Source organism: Pan troglodytes, chromosome 6 (genome assembly GCF_028858775.2).
Source record: "Pan troglodytes isolate AG18354 chromosome 6, NHGRI_mPanTro3-v2.0_pri, whole genome shotgun sequence".
NCBI classification, from domain to species: Eukaryota; Metazoa; Chordata; class Mammalia; order Primates; family Hominidae; genus Pan; species Pan troglodytes.
The window spans coordinates 51,586,818-51,603,852 of NC_072404.2; the positions used below are offsets into that span (position 1 = coordinate 51,586,818).

At 41.6% G+C, this 17,035-nt stretch overlaps 1 protein-coding gene across 1 annotated transcript in view; it reads right to left on the minus strand.

Annotated features, from left to right (window-relative positions):
• Nucleotides 1-8,325: 8,325 nt before the first annotated feature.
• LOC741228 (septin-7-like) overlaps nt 8,326-17,035 on the minus strand; it is a 42,392-nt gene continuing 33,682 nt past the window's right edge. Inside the window, exons 11-13 of the mRNA XM_063815919.1 lie at nt 10,872-11,022; nt 10,174-10,309; nt 8,326-9,310 (exon numbers count right to left, since the gene is read on the minus strand). The gene's annotated coding sequence lies outside the window, so the exon portion shown is untranslated. The remainder of the gene's footprint in view (nt 9,311-10,173; nt 10,310-10,871; nt 11,023-17,035) is intronic.

Here is a 17,035-nt window from a genome sequence, read left to right on the forward strand (position 1 = left end):
ATGAAACCGCAGTTCCTGTGGGTTGGGCTGCCCAGGCTGGTCAGAGCTCAGCACCCCAGGTCTGGTGAGCAGACAGAGCCGGCGTTAAACCCCGATCAGGTCATTGTCACCACACCCTTGCTTGGATGAGGAAGGAAGGAGGCAAAGGCACCCACTCCATCCAAGATCTGTTCCAATTGATGAGCCTCAGTACCGGCCTCACACTGACCAACGGTGGTATGCTGCAGTTTGTTGGTTTGGTGCAGAGTCTAAAGGATAACATATCAAGGCTTACCTGTGATAGGCCATTTTAAGGAAATGGTGGCATTCTGAAGGCTGTCCTCATTCACCTTCCACAATGCTGGTACCATCCTGGTAGAAGAGCCCTCTGAACAGGACACCTGTTCAGGCCTGGGGGCCCCATGCTAGGCTTGCCTGGGTGTGAGAAGGTCGAACTGGGTGGCTTAGGCCTTCAAATTGAGCTTGGGGGTGTCCAAGAGAGGGGTCTTATTCGAGGAACTCACATACCCCAAATAACCATCAGTGCACAAATCATTCCATGCTCTTTGGCACCAGGCAGGAGATGCTGCAGGCAGGTGTCCGTAGTTGGCAAAAATGGGCAGTAGGGGAAATGGAGTTGCTTCAACCTTTCTCAGTCCCGGCCCTCACTGCACCCACCAAGTCAAGCAGAGCTGGGTGGGCTGAGACCAGCATCCCAGCTGGACTGAGCCTGGGGGGAGGGGCTGGAGCCAAGGAGCCCCCCTGGGTGGGGGCATCAGGAGCAGGGGCAGGGCCTGAGGACTGCTCCCCCTGCATGGAGGGCAGGCCAAGATGGAGCCCAGGGTAGACTTTGAGGAAGGCTCAGTGGGCTCAGCAGAAGGAAGGCTCTTCTCATAGTTGTGGTTTTCCACAGATGGATTTGGGTGATCTGAGTGTGGTCAGGCCCTGCCGTTGGGGAATGAATGCCACACGGGGTTTGTCTGTAAGCTGCAGTGTCTGTGATTCTGTGTGAACTGACAGCAGGGAGCTGAAGGGCAGGCCCCGGCCTTGGGAGAGGACACGGGCATGGGCTGCTGGATGCAGGGCTCCCAGGGCTGTGAAGGCAGAGGGGTCTCTGGAGGCAGACAGGGTGGGCTGGGGGCAGCAGCAGGGGGCAGAGCCCCAGCCAGGGCAGCTGCTTCCTGCACATAGACATTCCTCCTGCGCAGGGCCAAGTGCCCATGAGCACAGCCCCAGACAGACACGGTGGGGAGCTTGGAGCCCTCCGCTCACCTAGAGGAGCCCTGGGACACGCACTGGAAAGTATTCCAGGGGCTTCCTGCCTTATCCTTCTGTTTGTTCATACACTTAGTGAAAGCAGATCCTGTACTAGGATGTGAGGATATCTGTCACCTCCGTGGTCCATTCCATAAACACCAGATTCCATTTCAGTTGCCACACATTTTGGGGCTAGACTTCCCTAAACAACATGCCATTGTGAAATGATGCATATATTTGTATTTTTAAATTTCCCTGAAACTTTAATCTATTCTGTTCCATATGACGTCTGTTCACTACCTTAAAAAATAGATACTCCACTAGAGGCTGTGCTTAATTCAAATCCATGTGTGTGCCTGCATTACATGTGTGAACACGTGTTTCTGTCGTGTATGTCATGCACATCTGTGTGTTGCATAGCATAAGCCAAATGAAAATCATTTGTTCATGGGATTCATATGAGGAACAAAATTAAATTTGAATACAGTCAGATAACTGCCATGCAGGGCATTTGGGGAACCATCCCCAAATGCCCTGATGTGATTTCCCTCAGAAAATCCTTGTTATTAGAGGAGAAGGTCTGGGCAGGGGCAGCAGCATCTCAGACATCAAGTCAACTTTATCATCTACTACATCAGCACTGAAGTCCAGGGGCATTGAGGCACTAACTAGGTTCCATTTTCTTTGGTTTGGTTACTTATTTTTTCCTTTTGGGTTCTCGGTGTGCAGAGGCTGTAGAGAGAGCCTCAGGGCGGTGACCGCTGCAGGAATTCGGCCCTCCAGCTCCCTCCAGTTACCAGGAGCCAATTTGGAGGCCAGGCCTTCCCAGCTGAGTGTCTGTCAGCTTCATTCTCTCTCAGCTGTGCAGTGGAAGAGCAACAATAGACCGGTGACCTTCTTGGGTTGTGCTTCACAATGGACTGGCAAAAACATCTTTGAAATCAGAAAATCAGGCCGGGTGCAGTGGCTCATGCCTGTAAGCCCAGCACTTTGGGAGGCGGAGGCGGGTGGATCCATTGAGGTCAGGAGCTCAAGACCAGCCTGGTCAACATGGTGAAACCCCGTCTCTACTAAAAATACAAAAAAAAATTAGCTGGGCATGTTGGCGGGAGCCTGTAGTCCCAGCTACATGGGAGGCTAAGGTGGGAGAATCGCTTGAACCCGGGAGGCGGAGGTTGCAGTGAGCCGAGATTGCACCATTGCACTCCAGCCTGGGCGACAGAGCAAGACTCTGTCTCAAAAAAAAAAAAAAGGAAGAAAGAAATCAGAAAATCGACCACAGTGGTAGCCACCTGGCCTAATGCTGTGTTTTTGTACCTGACAGGGGTCACTCATTTTAGGCACAACTCCTTCATTCTTTGTGAAATTAGTGAGTTTCCTTCTACCCGTCACCAGATTCAATATGTTCTATTAATACACCGATAACCACAGGCGAAGGGCACTTGTCGCTCTCCCACCTGGTTACCACAGTCTCCATGGGTCTTTTGCCGTGACCACAAATAAAGGAAACACTCATCACTGGTATCTAAGTCGGGCTTTACAGTAACTATGCACCTTCTGTGTGCTTCACCTCACTCTCTACTTCAAACAGCCCATGGAGGGAGGTATTATTATACTCCTTATGTTGACAGTGAAGAATCTGAGGCCCAGAGAGGTTGGGGACTTGAGTAAAGTCACACAGCCCTGAGAGGCAGGACCAGGGTTCCATTCCTGCTCTATCCAGTTCCAAGCCCTTGTGTTTTCCATTACGTTTAGTGCCTCTTTGCTAACAGCAACATCTGCAAGATTGGTGTTGGTTTTGATGGAGAACTCTAGCTCATCCACATGCTAGTGCCCAAGTGGTGGAGGGGCCACCTCAGCAGGTGGGTTCTGAATGCAGCCAAGGCTGTGCCCGCAATGGGTGAGACTCGCTCCAACTGCCCGCCCTCAGAGCAGGTGCCTAAGTCCTCCCTGGCACCGGCAGGCCTTACCTCACATTGCTAAATTAAAGCAATGCAATTCCTCTTGGGTAAGAGGAATTCCTCCTTCTTTACTAACTGATCCCCAGCAAGGAAATAAAATGTTAGGCTTTAAAAATCCCTACTTTGTCATATCAGACTATATTCTAAAACTATATTTGAGCGAAACCTGTCATTGCGTCTAATTTCAAATATACAGAATCTCCTTAAGAGCTGTTGCCTTATTCTTTTGTAAAGCCTCTCTGACATCAAATGGGGAGAAATGGTGGCACCTCCAGACACCCTGAAACTACACACCATTTCTTCCCTGCTCAGCTTCTGCTCAGGAGTTCTGTGAGCTATGGGAAGGCCATTGGTTGGATTTGCTACTTTTACTTTCATCTTCCTCTGCTGTAGAGCCATTTAATGTTATTGTCATATGCTGCTGGTGAGGTAAAGGTGGGTCCGGGTGCCTTCCCAGGGGTTAGAGGATGTTCAAAGGGCCGATTTCAGCAGGAGTTCAGAGGGCTTATGATGGATGGTGAGAGATTTGACAACCACCAGAGCACATGTGCTCTGACCCTCTCCTGGGCATTGGTTCCTGCTGGTACCGGGCGGTTCAGACCTTCAGATAGGTTGCTTTCAAAAGAGCTTTCAGGCACTTATTGAGAATTAATGTTTAAACAGACATAATAGCCTAGATGAACTCCCAAGAGATCTATTAAATCTTGTGGGCTGAATAAATATCTCGTGCAGGACTGTGCAACAGTAGCCCAGAGCATCCTGCCTGTGGGCATCCACCTCCCAGGTGAGGGCAGTGGGAAGCTGGCCCGACGGCAGCCAGAACTTGTTTCTCACCTCCCACCAGCAACCCCCCACCCAACTCTGGGCCCCAGGCACATGAAGCACAAGTCTCAGGGGACCATTCCCACATTGGGGGATCCTGAGGGAGCCCATCACCGCCTCTTGCATACAACTGTCCACTAGGAGGCACGCCCAGTGTGGGAGAGATGGATGGTCTTGCCTTCCACCTGTAAAAACTGCACATATGCAAGCCATTTGCACTCTGGAACTGCATGCCGTGAAAACTCCTAATGGTGTGGAACTTAGTTTGAATTTGAAATCACGCTGCATGCACAAAGGGACAGGCCCAGGCCCGACCTCAGGTCATCCGCCCGCTGGCTGCAGAGCATCCCTGGGAGCCAAGGCGAGGCCCGTGGAGCCTGAGCTTTGTGTAGCTCGTGCACTTATTATGCACCACCTCCCTTCAGTCACCACTCCTCTTCCTCCGCCATCCTCATTTATACTGATTGCACACCCCCCGCTCAAACAACAATGTCCTTATTATGATGACCATCTCGTAGTGGTACATTCCATTCCTATTTAAGGTAAGCCCAAAGCCCACTTTTGGATTTTCTCGACTGTCCAAGAAAAGTTGTGTAAGCGCCTGCGTTCTTCTGGGTTTGGCTAGATGATAGGGTTGTGTCCCTCTATGGAATGGAGAGTGATGTGGGCAAGGGTGTCATTTTCTCGCACAATACAACTCACTGAGGATGCTTCTGTAGAAGTGAGAAACACGATGAGTACATTCAGAATTACAATAACTCACTCTCACTGGGTAACTTCTCATGATAGATTTGTATGATCAATACGGGTCTATTTTTATGTCAACTGAACACTGTAGAGTACCTTCCAGTCTTTTTCAAGATTGTTAAATTGAGACAAGTAATTGAATAATTTGTCCTATTTTTATTTTAAAAAAAGTGAATGGACTGAAATGTTAAATGTGAATGTACATTTCTTAATTGCAACTTTTCTACTGAGTGTTTGCACTATACTTTCTGGAATCTTATTTAACAAAAATAAAGGAAAAAAATTGCTTGACTAAACTCTGTGGCCTTTTCGGTTGAAAAATAAATGGTTATGTGGATGTTTTGAAGACATTCCTGCCTGTTTCACATAACTTCTGGGGGAAGTTTTATTATTCAAAGTCTTAAATACTACGTGACACCATTTAGACTAAACCACACATGAACTGTTATCCCCCCATTACATACTATTCTATTCTTCTTCTTCTTTTTTTTTTTAGACAGAGTCTGGCTCTGTTGCCCACGCTGGAGTGCAGTGGCGCAATCTCAGCTCACTACAACCTCCGCGTCCTAGGTTCAAGCCATTCTCCTGCCTCAGCCTCCCAAGTAGCTGGGATTACAGGTGCATGCCACCACGCCAGGCTGATTTTTGTATGTTCAGTAGAGACGGGGTTTCACCATGTTGGCCAGGCTGGTCTGGAACTCCTGAGCTCAGGTGATCCACCTGCCTCGGCCTCCCAAAGTGCTGGGATTACAAGTGTGAGCCCCCGTGCTCAGCCCATTATATGCTATTCCTATCCAGTGTTTTCATCTTGTGCTTTTTTGAATCTCACAATTACATTTTAGATAATATTTAAAATGTAATATAGACTCTCCATTTTACTAGCCTTTCTTGTATCTTAGAATATCTTGCTGAGACAGTATTGCTTTTTTGGTCTCTCAGAAGTTACTGTAGCTCAGGATGCAATGGTAAGTTCATTTTACATTCATCTGTAAATACTTTATTTCATTTCCTGTCTTAAAAGATGAAACTGATTACACGATCAGTTGATAATTTTTTTTTTAAGTTTGATAATATCCCATTCAAGTTTAGTTGAATGGTGAAGATGGCTTCCATTGTTGTCATTGAAGAATCTTCTGTCTATGGAGTTGTTTTTCCTTTGTGTGTTTTCCTGGGGTTCTTCAAAGAAACAGAACCAAGAGGGCATGTGTGTGCTGTCGGAAAGAGAGAAGGGGCAAAAACAGGACAGAGAATTTATTTTAAGGAATTGGCTTACATGATTGTGGGGCTGGCAAGTCTGAAGTCTATAGGAAAGGCCAGCAGGCTAGAGCCGCAGGGAGGAGGTTATGTTGCTACTTGAGTTGGAAGGCTGTCTGGAGGCAGAATTCCTTCTTCGTTTGGGATCTCAGTCTTTTTCAAAGGCCTTCAACTAACTGGATAAGGCCCATCCACATTGTGACGGGCTATCTGCCTTACTCAAAGTCTACTGATGACAAATGTTCATCGCATCTAAAAGATACCTTCAAGGCAACATCTACTCACAGGGACATCTGCCGCTGTGTTTCACCAAACACTGGGACCCATGGCCCAGCCAAGCACATATAACAACCATCATGAGTGGTCTATAGTTTTTCTCTGATTGTCTCTTCAATTTCAGATGAAATCAGTTCCTTATAGAGAGAAGTTAAAAAAAGCATTATGAAGAGAGCAATAGCCCAGTAGAAAAATATTCAAAAAGCATACAGAATTATAACCACCTGAATTCTTCCTGCCTGCTGCATAAAGACCATGGCATTATAGTGGAGAAAGAGTTTAAGAGACCCAAGGCTGGTCATGCCACATGGGAGACAGAGTTTGTTCTGGAATCATCTCGTGCTCACAGGTTAGAGGTTTTTCAAAGGCAGTCTGGCGGAAGGGGTGGGGACGGTGAGGTAACAGTTACTTGCTGCTGATTGTATGAAATCACAGGGGGGTCAGAGCTGTCCTCTAGGCTGAATGGCTTCTGGGTGGAGCCATAGGAGCAGGGTTGGTGGGTCCAAGTAGAGCCATGAGTGTCAGACATGCCAAAAAACCTGAAAAGATACTCTAAGGGCCAATCTACAATAATGGTGTGATTGCAGGGGTAATTGGGGAAGGTGCATATCTTACAACCTCCAGAATAATGGCTGATACTCGTTTATGTCTGCACCTTAGCAGGATCCGGGCTCTCCTCCTTGCCCCCAGCCTGATGGCCTCCCATTAGCTTTACAAAAGCAGCTGAGTTTTGGGGGAGGCCTATTATCATTTAAAGTATAACTTAACTGTCTCTCAGCCAGGCATGATGGCTCATGCCTGTAGTCCCAGCACTTTGGGAGGCTGAGGTGGGTGGATCACCTGAGATCAGGTGATGGAGACCAGCCTGGCCAACATGGTGAAACACTGTCTCCACTAAAAATACAAAAAATTAGCCGGGCATGGTGGTACAAACCTGTAATCCCAGCTACTTTGGAGGCTGAGGCAGTAGAATCACTTGAACCCAGGAGAGAGAGATTGCAGTGAGCCAAGATCATGTCACAGTAGAAAGAAAAGAAAAGGGAAGGAAGGAAGGAAGGAAGGAAGGAAGGAAGGAAGGAAAAGAAAGAAAGAGAAAGAAAGGAAAGACAAGAAAGAGAAAGAAACAGAAAGAAACAGAAAGAAAGAAAAAGAAAGAAAGAGAAAGAAAGAAAAAGAAAGAATGAGAAAAAGAAAGAATTTTGTCCTAGGAAGAGGGCCAGCCTGATGTGGTTCCAGTAAACTGACACAGGTCAAAGTGTGCATGTTACAGAGAAGATCAGGGGGGTGTCAGGACTTCCAAACACCCTGGAGCAAATTCTGGAGGCCCAGCTGTTGCCATTGATGTGGCAGATCCCAGCATACGAGAAGCAAAGGAGAGATGACCTTCTTCTGGCTCTGAAAGTCCATAACCCTTTGAGGAAGATTAAGCAACAGGCACATTCTCACATTTATTTAATCTTTAACACCCCTACTGGCTAGGTATTGTTAATTGAATATCACAGATGAAGGACCCAAGGCCAGAGAACTAAAGGCTATGCCTGGCCTAATACCTTTTCCACTACAGTGCTCCCTGATGGTGGACTTTCATATCAAAAAAGCACAAACAGTTACAAGCAGTTACAAGCAGTAGCAGTAATAGAAGTAAAAATGATGGCAATAATGCCATGCAATAGAATGCTTATTATATGCCCAGCTGGGTTCTCAGTGTTTGGCGTGTAGCAACTCAGTGAATTTCTGCAACAGCATCATAAAGTAAGTAATATTATTAATTCCATCTTGCAGATTAAGAAACTAAGTGTGGCTGAGAATATAGATGGCAGACATTTCCTTCAGATCTTACAACTTAGAAGGGCTCTGGATAATTTGGAATTGCTAGTACCTGTGTCTCTTTTTCTGGAGGCCTTTTTCTGATGCCAGGAAGGTCCGCTGTACCTGCTTTCAAGGCAAAGAGAAGTGCCGAGACCAGCTCAGTCGGGGAGACCCTAACCCAGTGGTGCTAGAGGAATTAAAGACACACACACAGAAATATAGAGGTGTAAAGTGGGAAATCAGGGGTCTCACAGCCTTCAGAGCTGAGAGCCCCGAACAGAGATTTACCCACGTATTTATTAACAGCAAACCAGTCATTAGCATTGTTTCTATAGATATTCAATTAACTAAAAGTATCCCTTATGGGAAATGAAGGGATGGCCTGAAATAAAGGGGTGGGTCTGGCTAGTTATCTGCAGCAGGAACATGCCCTTAAGGCACAGATCGCTCATGCTACTGTTTGTGGTTTAAGAATGCCTTCAAGTGGTTTTCTGCCCTGGGCAGGCCAGGTGTTCCTTGCCTTCATTCCGGTAAACCCAAAACCTTCCAGCGTGGGCGTTATGGCCATCATGAGCATGTCACAGTGCTGCAGAGATTTTATGGCCAGTTTTGTGGCCAGTTTATGGCCAGATTTTGGGGGGCCTTCTCCCAATATGTCCCCCTTCTTTGATTTGCAAATCGATAAAAGCAAAGGCAGCTTCCTCACGGTGAGCTACTTCTCTCAGGAGTCAGGATCCACATCTGCAGACTATACAAAGACAAACAACACAGAAGGGTCATGGGTGCCTATGCCTGGGGGTCCGCAGCTGAGCCCCGGGGGAGGCGTTGGACCAATGCCCTCTCCGCTGCGGCGCCAGTTTCCCGAACCTCCTGGCAGGCAGGTGGTGCTGAGGGCTGGGCCTGCTGTCCCTCGCGGCTCCATGCGCAGGGCAGCTGCATGGTGCAGGGGCGCATGGCTGGGGGTGCTGGTGGGGCAGCTACGGAGGTGGTTCACGCGTCCCCGGCTAGGGTTGCCCCACAGGGGAAGGGGCGCCCGGGCGCGGCCGCCGGAGGCATTTGGCCTAGCTTGGGAGCCGTAGAGCCCTTCCTCGACCATCACCTCAGGGCGGCTTCACGTCCCCTCCACCCACGCGGACCGAGCTGCGCTTCCCTTCCCCCTGCTCCGGCCCGCGCTGGGCGTCCCGGACTCGACACTTCCCGAAGGCCTGTAATTTTTAATTATAGCAGATTTATGTTGAGAAAACTTCATACTGAAATCACTGATTTATTTTGGGATTACCCAATTTTTTTCCTACTATTCTCAGATATCTATCAAACTACTGCTCTATGGATTCTTATGTTAAGTTTATCATTTTCTCCATCTTTTCTTTCTTGCCACCTACTGAAGGAAATGTCTGCAAGGTCTTTTTGATTAATAGAAACTAAATGTATAACTCGACATCTAGAAGGGTTTCAAGATAGTAGATATGTCTGCTGGGATGTTTTGTCATTACCCTGCCCAATGTTGCGACGCTAGGAGTTTCCTTGACACTACATTATAAATAAAGAAGGCCCAACCTGTTAGCAAAAATATCACATTCCCTAATTTTCTCTCCTTTAACTGTGTGTAATTTATCCAGGCATGTCTTTAGTTCAATAAAGGTTATTTCCCTCTTTTTCATTCATACACAAATAAGTCTGGTCAATTATTATTATCCTAACACTAGTTTTTGTGCATACATCCACCCCAAACTCTCATTTTTAGTGTTCTTATGCCACCTGTATGGAATGGCTTATAATTTTATTTTTCCCAACTCACACTTGTTCATTATAACTTTAATAATTCATTGTAAGTACTCTATTATGCTGTCCTACCTAATACACTATGTCCAAGCACTTATGTATTGAAGTCTATATTATTTTATTGTAAACAGTGCTTGCTTGTAGAAATTTCTCCATTTTGTTATGCTAAGGTATTAATTTTTAAAAAATATGTATAAGAAGGTTATATTATCTATAAATTTTACTGAAGATACTATTTAAAAAGGAACACAATGTCTGCTAAGAGCTGGAATATTGGACTGATTACCTCAGCTTCAGAGTCCTTCAGTTTTTGAACTTTTTCTTTGACCTTCATCTCAAACACCTGCTCCATCTCCATCTCCATCTTCTTAATTTTAGCTACTTGCTCCCTTCTTTCTTCTTCCATTTGTGCCAGAGGGCTCCTGTCATGAATATGAAGGGTAATCATTAAATGTCTGTGAATAAAAATTATAATAGAACTATGAAACAGTTTGATGAAAACAGAGATGCTATAAATGTATATATGCCATTATTAATATATTTATAACCTAGAACTTCTTTCCATGATATTTCATATATAAAACTTATGAAAAAAATGTAAAAAGCAAAGATATTCTCTAAACCTAATACATATCAAATCTAAGGATGATGACATAGCAAATAAAGTGTAGAAGGAAAATGGGGGAACAAATTCCCAAAATACATTCACAGAATAAAATATCAGAAGAAAATCGTTTAATTTTGTTCTTTAAACAACATTTTAACATGAAAAACAGAAAATGAGTAATGAAGTTAATGTATGTAGAGTATTTTTAGTTTTACCAAAATTTCAAGTGTTACAATCTCTTCTAAGACAGCTACTAACACCACAAAAATGAACAATATTATTATTGATTTTGGTAACTGAACTGATATGCTGGAAATCACTACTAGTCAATACCTAGAGCACTATTTAGGTATACAGAGTATTTCTAGGCCCCTTACGGTAACTTCAATGCTCTTGAAAATTCATTCCACTTGGCCGGGCGTGGTGGCTCATGCCTGTAATCCCAGCACTTTGGGAGGCCGAGGTGGGTGGATCACGAGGTCAGGAGATCAAGACCATCCTGGCTAACATGGTGAAACACCGTCTCTACTGAAAAAAAAAAATACAAAAAATTAGCTGGGCATGGTGGCGGGCGCCTGTAGACCCATCTGTTCGGGAGGCTGAAGCAGGAGAATGGCATGAACCTGGGAAGTGGAACTTGCAGTGAGCCGAGATCACGCCACTGCACTCCAGCCTGGGTGACAGAGAGAGACTCCGTCTCAAAAAAAAAAAAATAATAATTCCACTTAAATATTTCAGTCTTAAATTCAATGATTTAAAACACACACACATACTTTAGAGATAATCAGAAGCAAATATTTTTTAAAATGCCAGAATATACACATAAGCATAGTTAAATAAAAAAAAATGTTCACTCTGTTGATGTTAAAGTCCATGGACTCAAATCTCTTTGGACAATTGTGTTCAAAATTTTTCACACTGAGATATATTTACAGGTGGAATTTATGTTAAGGCCAATATACTTACTCACAGAGACACAAGAGAATACCAAAGTACCTAATGCTTTCAGCCCAGGAGCAGAAAGAGAAGTGGGCTCTTTGCTTTGAGAGTCTCTGAAAATTATTCAATACCCTGGGACAAATTAAATGAGGTAGATCCTTCTTTGAATTTGTTAATAAAGCATGCTTGTTTTGTCTCCATAAAAACAGGCTTTGACCATTAAGGTTTATATTTTAAATGGGTAAATTTTATTGTAATACACTAATTTTAAGAAAAGAATTAACTCATGGCTTAAAAACAAAAACCAGACCTTGGATTTCACCCATAACTTTAAGGCTGGTCATTTTAACCCTGATTTGACACACTCTTATTATGGTGTCTTTTCTCCTTATTTAGCTAAATATTTCTGACCATCATAGCAATCTTTTCTATAAAGGAAGCAGGCAAGAGAGCTAGAGTGAAAATGTTAAAAACAAAACAAAAAAGACAGCATACTGGCTACCAGTTTTTCTTAATTAAGATGATATGTTTTCGCAATTGCGTAAATTAGAATAAAATGTTATTTAACTCAAGGATATTTCTTCACTGAAAGAAAACTTACTTCTACATGCAAACCTGCCATATACTTTTCCAATTAAGCAATGGATCAAAAGTTCTGAAAATGAAAGTAACCAGACATATTAACTTAGAACAAGAACCTGCATTTTAAAAGCGAGTCAGCTGAGGCCGGGCGCCGTGGCTCACGCCTGTAATCCCAGCACTTTGGGAGGCCAAGGCGGTTGGATCATGAGGTCAGGAGATCGAGACCATCCTGGCTAACACAGTGAAACCCCGTCTCTGCTAAAAATACAAAAAACTAGCTGGGCGTGGTGGCACCCGGGACGCGGAGCTTGCAGTGAGCGGAGATCATGCCACTGCACTACAGCCCGGGCGACAGAGCGAGATTCCATCTCCAAAAAAAAAAAAAAAAAAGTGGAGTCGGCTGAAATACATTTTCAAGTGTAAATATCTTTTTTTGTTTTTTTGGTTAAAAGTTGATGAGATCCTTCTTAATAATATATTCCTCATATTAATGGCAGGTGTTTTTTAATATAGTTGCCTCTGATCTCCTGAGCACACACAGTGTCAGCGACTGCCCTGAAACAGCATACCAAATGTGTTTGCCAGCATTCTTCCAGTGAAAGGGTCCAAAGCTTTTGTTACATTTTCAAAGAGTCTGTAATTCCCACTGTCCCCTAACACCCCACAAATCTTTTTTAGGCTCTAGAAAAGAAATAATCTAAAAACGATTAATTGCTAATCTTAAGTAACCGAATATGTATATTTAAGCAACTTAAGATTATTCAACAACATAATTGTGATTGTAAATACATTAAATTAGAAATCAGATATAATTAAATATCTACTCCTACTTATATAACTCATCTATAAAATGTTTATTTTACTTTATCCTTGGGAAGGAGCAGGTAATTTTGCTACCTAAATTATTATTTAAATAACTACAAGGGGAAAATAAGAGACTGCAGAGAAAACATGCAATGATGTTTCAAAATCTTCTTTTAGGCCAGGCACAGTGGCTCACGCCTGTAATCCCAGCACTTTGGGAGGCCAAGGCCGCCAGATCACAAGGTCAGGAGTTCAAAACCAGCCTGGACAACATGGTGAAACCTCATCTCTACTAAAAATACAAAAATTAGCCAGATGTGCTGGTGCACACCTGTAATCCCAGCTACTTGGGAGGCTGAGGCAGGAGAATTGCTTGAACCCAGGAGGCAAAAGTTGCAGTGAGCCAAGATCGTGCCACTGCACTCCAGGCTGGGTGACAGAGCAGGGCTCCATCTCGAAGGGAAAAAAAAACTTCTTTTAAATTCAAAATTTAAGTATTAAAAATCCCTGTATAGTAAAACTACTATGTCTTTGGAAAAACAATTCCCCGCCTTACATGCCTTCAACTGTATCATATCTAAAGGAACAAAAATTAGCAATTTAGCACATTAAAAGTAAAGCATGCTAAAAGCTTCAATTAAAGGCAAATGCGTAGCTTTCACAATTAAATTATGAAGGTATGTGCCGTAAATAAAAAATGTACAGTAAAATTCGCTAAAGCTAATTTATTTCCCAAATTATGTTCGTAATCATTACACTAAATCACTATGAAAATAAATATGCTGTGCCATTATCTTCTGAAAGTCTGTTCAAAGTTCTAAACCTGCTAAATGTGTGTACTTTCTAAAAGAAATGTGCACTATTTAACAGTTAAGATTCTGTAAGTTTTTAGGCTTATAAAAATAATCTGACCAAACATACTCAAATACTGTGAAAAAATGTTCATGCATATTTAAAATGAATTTTTTGAAGTCTCTCACCAGTAAAAATATTTCACATTTTTAATTTTTAAATTAACGCCTCACTTCTAGACATCTTTATTAATTTTTAGAAAATCGAAACAAAAAATTATGCTTACAAGGCAGAAAATATACGGAGATCACTTTTTGTCTTCACATTTACTATTTTTTTCCAAGTAAAACCTTTTATTAAACAGCTGGAAAAACCATTTAAATTATATCATTGCCTGCCTGCTTTTAAATAGGAAACTCTTACCCACACACATGTAGTAGTAAAGCTTATAAACCTATCAGCGAAATTAAAAACCCAAAGAAATGAAAAAAGCCTAGTAAAACAAGCAAAAGTAAATGGTTACAACATAACCCGAATATGAAACTAAATCCCCAAAGATTTAGCTCCTTCTAGGGTTGTCTTTATAAGGTTAAAATTCCTGCAAGCCACACCCCTTCATGTGACTAATAAGAGAATTACAGCCACCACATAAGGATGACCTAGTCAAGTTCTACTTTGCTGCATTACACGTGACCCACCCTTGGAGTATAATAAAAAACAATCATGTTTCATTTAAATTATGTGTGGTTGTCTTTCCTAAAGAATACATTAAGCAAGTAGATTTACATACTTTTTCGCTCCAGTGGATAGTAGGTCACTATGTGCCAAATTTTCCAAAGGAATTTCACTTAAATCATTTGAAAGATCAATAAAAATTTCCAAAAATTTTAAGTAATAATGGTTGCCAACATCTTGTTTTGCCAAGTAAGAGTATTAAAACCAAACATAAACAAAACTCCAACTACTATCATTATAATTTTATGAAAGGACACTTGAATAAAGAGTAAAAGATATAAATAAATAAGTTTAATTTTTTAAAACAACTTGAAATTTTCAGAAAATTGTCTTTATTTCTATTTAGATCAATGAAACTCTTGTATGAAGAATTCTGAGGATTTGCCTTTGGAACCTGTATTTTTAGTCATTTACTTATAAAGTTTTCCCAAGATGACTGATGGAAAAGGCTATGGAGAACAGAAAAATAAATTAACGTTAAGGGAAAGAGAGACTAGGGTGTGCCCCAACTTGGAGCAAGGTATCTATTGTCACAATTGGTACCAATGATACACATCAGTTCTGAAAAAGAGTCACCAATCAAATGTGATTTTAAGTAAAAGGTACAATGAAGATCAAGAAAAAAGGAGGCAGATAAAAGTTCAAGAAGGAAGTTTAACAAGATGGCCCTCCTCTTATTGGGAATCACTTCCTTTAAGAGATCAGCAATCTGATATGACCAACTCTTCTCCCCTTTCCTTTACAGACCCTTGCTGAATTTCCTTTGATTTGAAAGGCTACCCTTTCTGTGGCTTTCAGCCACCCACTACCCTCCATAAGGGATGCAAGATACATTCTCTAAGGAATTAAGAAGTACTTTGATGGCTCCATACGTTCTTTGTCAGAAACAGGTAATTACTGGATAGCTGCTAAGAACAGCATCCACTTCTCCAGATCTAACCTTGAGACAAATTATAGCTGACTGGACAAGTTCAGCTATTCTTCAGATTTAAACAACACATCTAATTCTTGTTTTAAGTCCCTCTAAAATAGAATTGTTCCAGGGCTATTAACAGAAAGGCACATTTTCAGACATCTACGCATATATTTTTAATTTTTATTTTTATTTCATGTTTCAATAGCCTCTACAGTTTGCCCAAAACTACCTCAGAAAATTTAAATATAAGATAAATTGATCTACAGTCACGCACTGCTTAACAATGGGGATACATTCAGAGAAATTCATTTGTCATTGTGTGAACAACACAGAGTGTACTTACACGACTGTAGATAGTATAACCTACTACACACTTAGGCTCTATGGTATAGACATTATAATATTATGGGATCTTGTCGTATATACAGTCAGTCATTGACCAAAACATCGTTATGTGGCGCATGAATGTATTTTACTATTCAATGTCTAACATCTTTAAAAAGTTTAGCTTATATTCTAAAACCAAAGTGTGATTAGCACTTTGTGAAGCATACATTGCCAAAGATCAATTTAACTATAAATTTTCAATAGGTTCATGTTCCATTCCAAAATTCTTGCAACTCTCAACCCCTCCCCACTACCACTGTTAAAGAATACATTGCTATGGAGAGTCGCATGAGAGCAATACAAAAAGAAGATTAACAGAAGCCTAACTCATACCTGCTTACTTCACTTATTTAAACATTAGTCTTTCTTTTCAGTTATTCATGGATATGTACTGAGCTATGAGGAAAAGCACCTTACATCAGCTAAAGCACCATAAGTTGTTAATGACTTTTAAAGAAAAATTTAACAAAAATATTTTTTGAAATTGCTAACATTTTCAAGACAATGTAAGATACAACCAATAGATAAACTTCTAAGCGATTTCTTTCAGATTCAGTATGTGTTATTCAATGAAGTAGTAACAATCTAATTTATCAAATCATATCAAATATCTATTCCAATTACAGCCATTCCCTAGTTGGCTTGATCTTCTCAAATGTTTATTGTTCTACTTATTATTAACATAAAATAAAATATTACGCTAGCTCCTGGGGCAATTTGCTTCTTAGCAATGCAAACATTTCTTTTCTTATTCGCATAGACAAAGTATGGTATGATTCCTCTCTTTAAGAGATATATTTCCAGTAGAATTCTACTATTTATGTTTTCACCTGGGATATAGTTTAACTCACGTATCCACACAGAATTTTGTATATGCGGAAAAAAACCTAATGATACTGTAAAGTTTACTATTTTTCTCTGAATTATCTTACCTGCATCCAACAGCACCACTTTAAAAAGCCTTACATTTGAGACATGGGAACAATTAAACAGTTCCTTATATCGACAACATAACAAATGTTTTAAAAAAATATTGTATAAGTACATATATTTTTTGTATATTTTGTATATTCTTTTAATATACAAAATCATCAGTAGCTTTGTGTATGTGTTTCTTTTAATGAGCTAAAACGTTCATCATTAATGAGAATGAGTTTAAAGTGAATTAGGATTTTATGAACAATATTCACTATGATGGATCCTTAAATTTTTGTGCCAAAGTTGCTCAATAAACATTTGGCTAAAAAAGAGATAAAAAGCCTTCCTTTTGTTCATGTATTGAGGCTTACCTCAAACAGAATCTTGTATTTTAAATATTTAAGAAGGGACATTTTTCTATTCCATGATAAAGCATGTTAACCACTACGGAAAACACCATAGCTACTT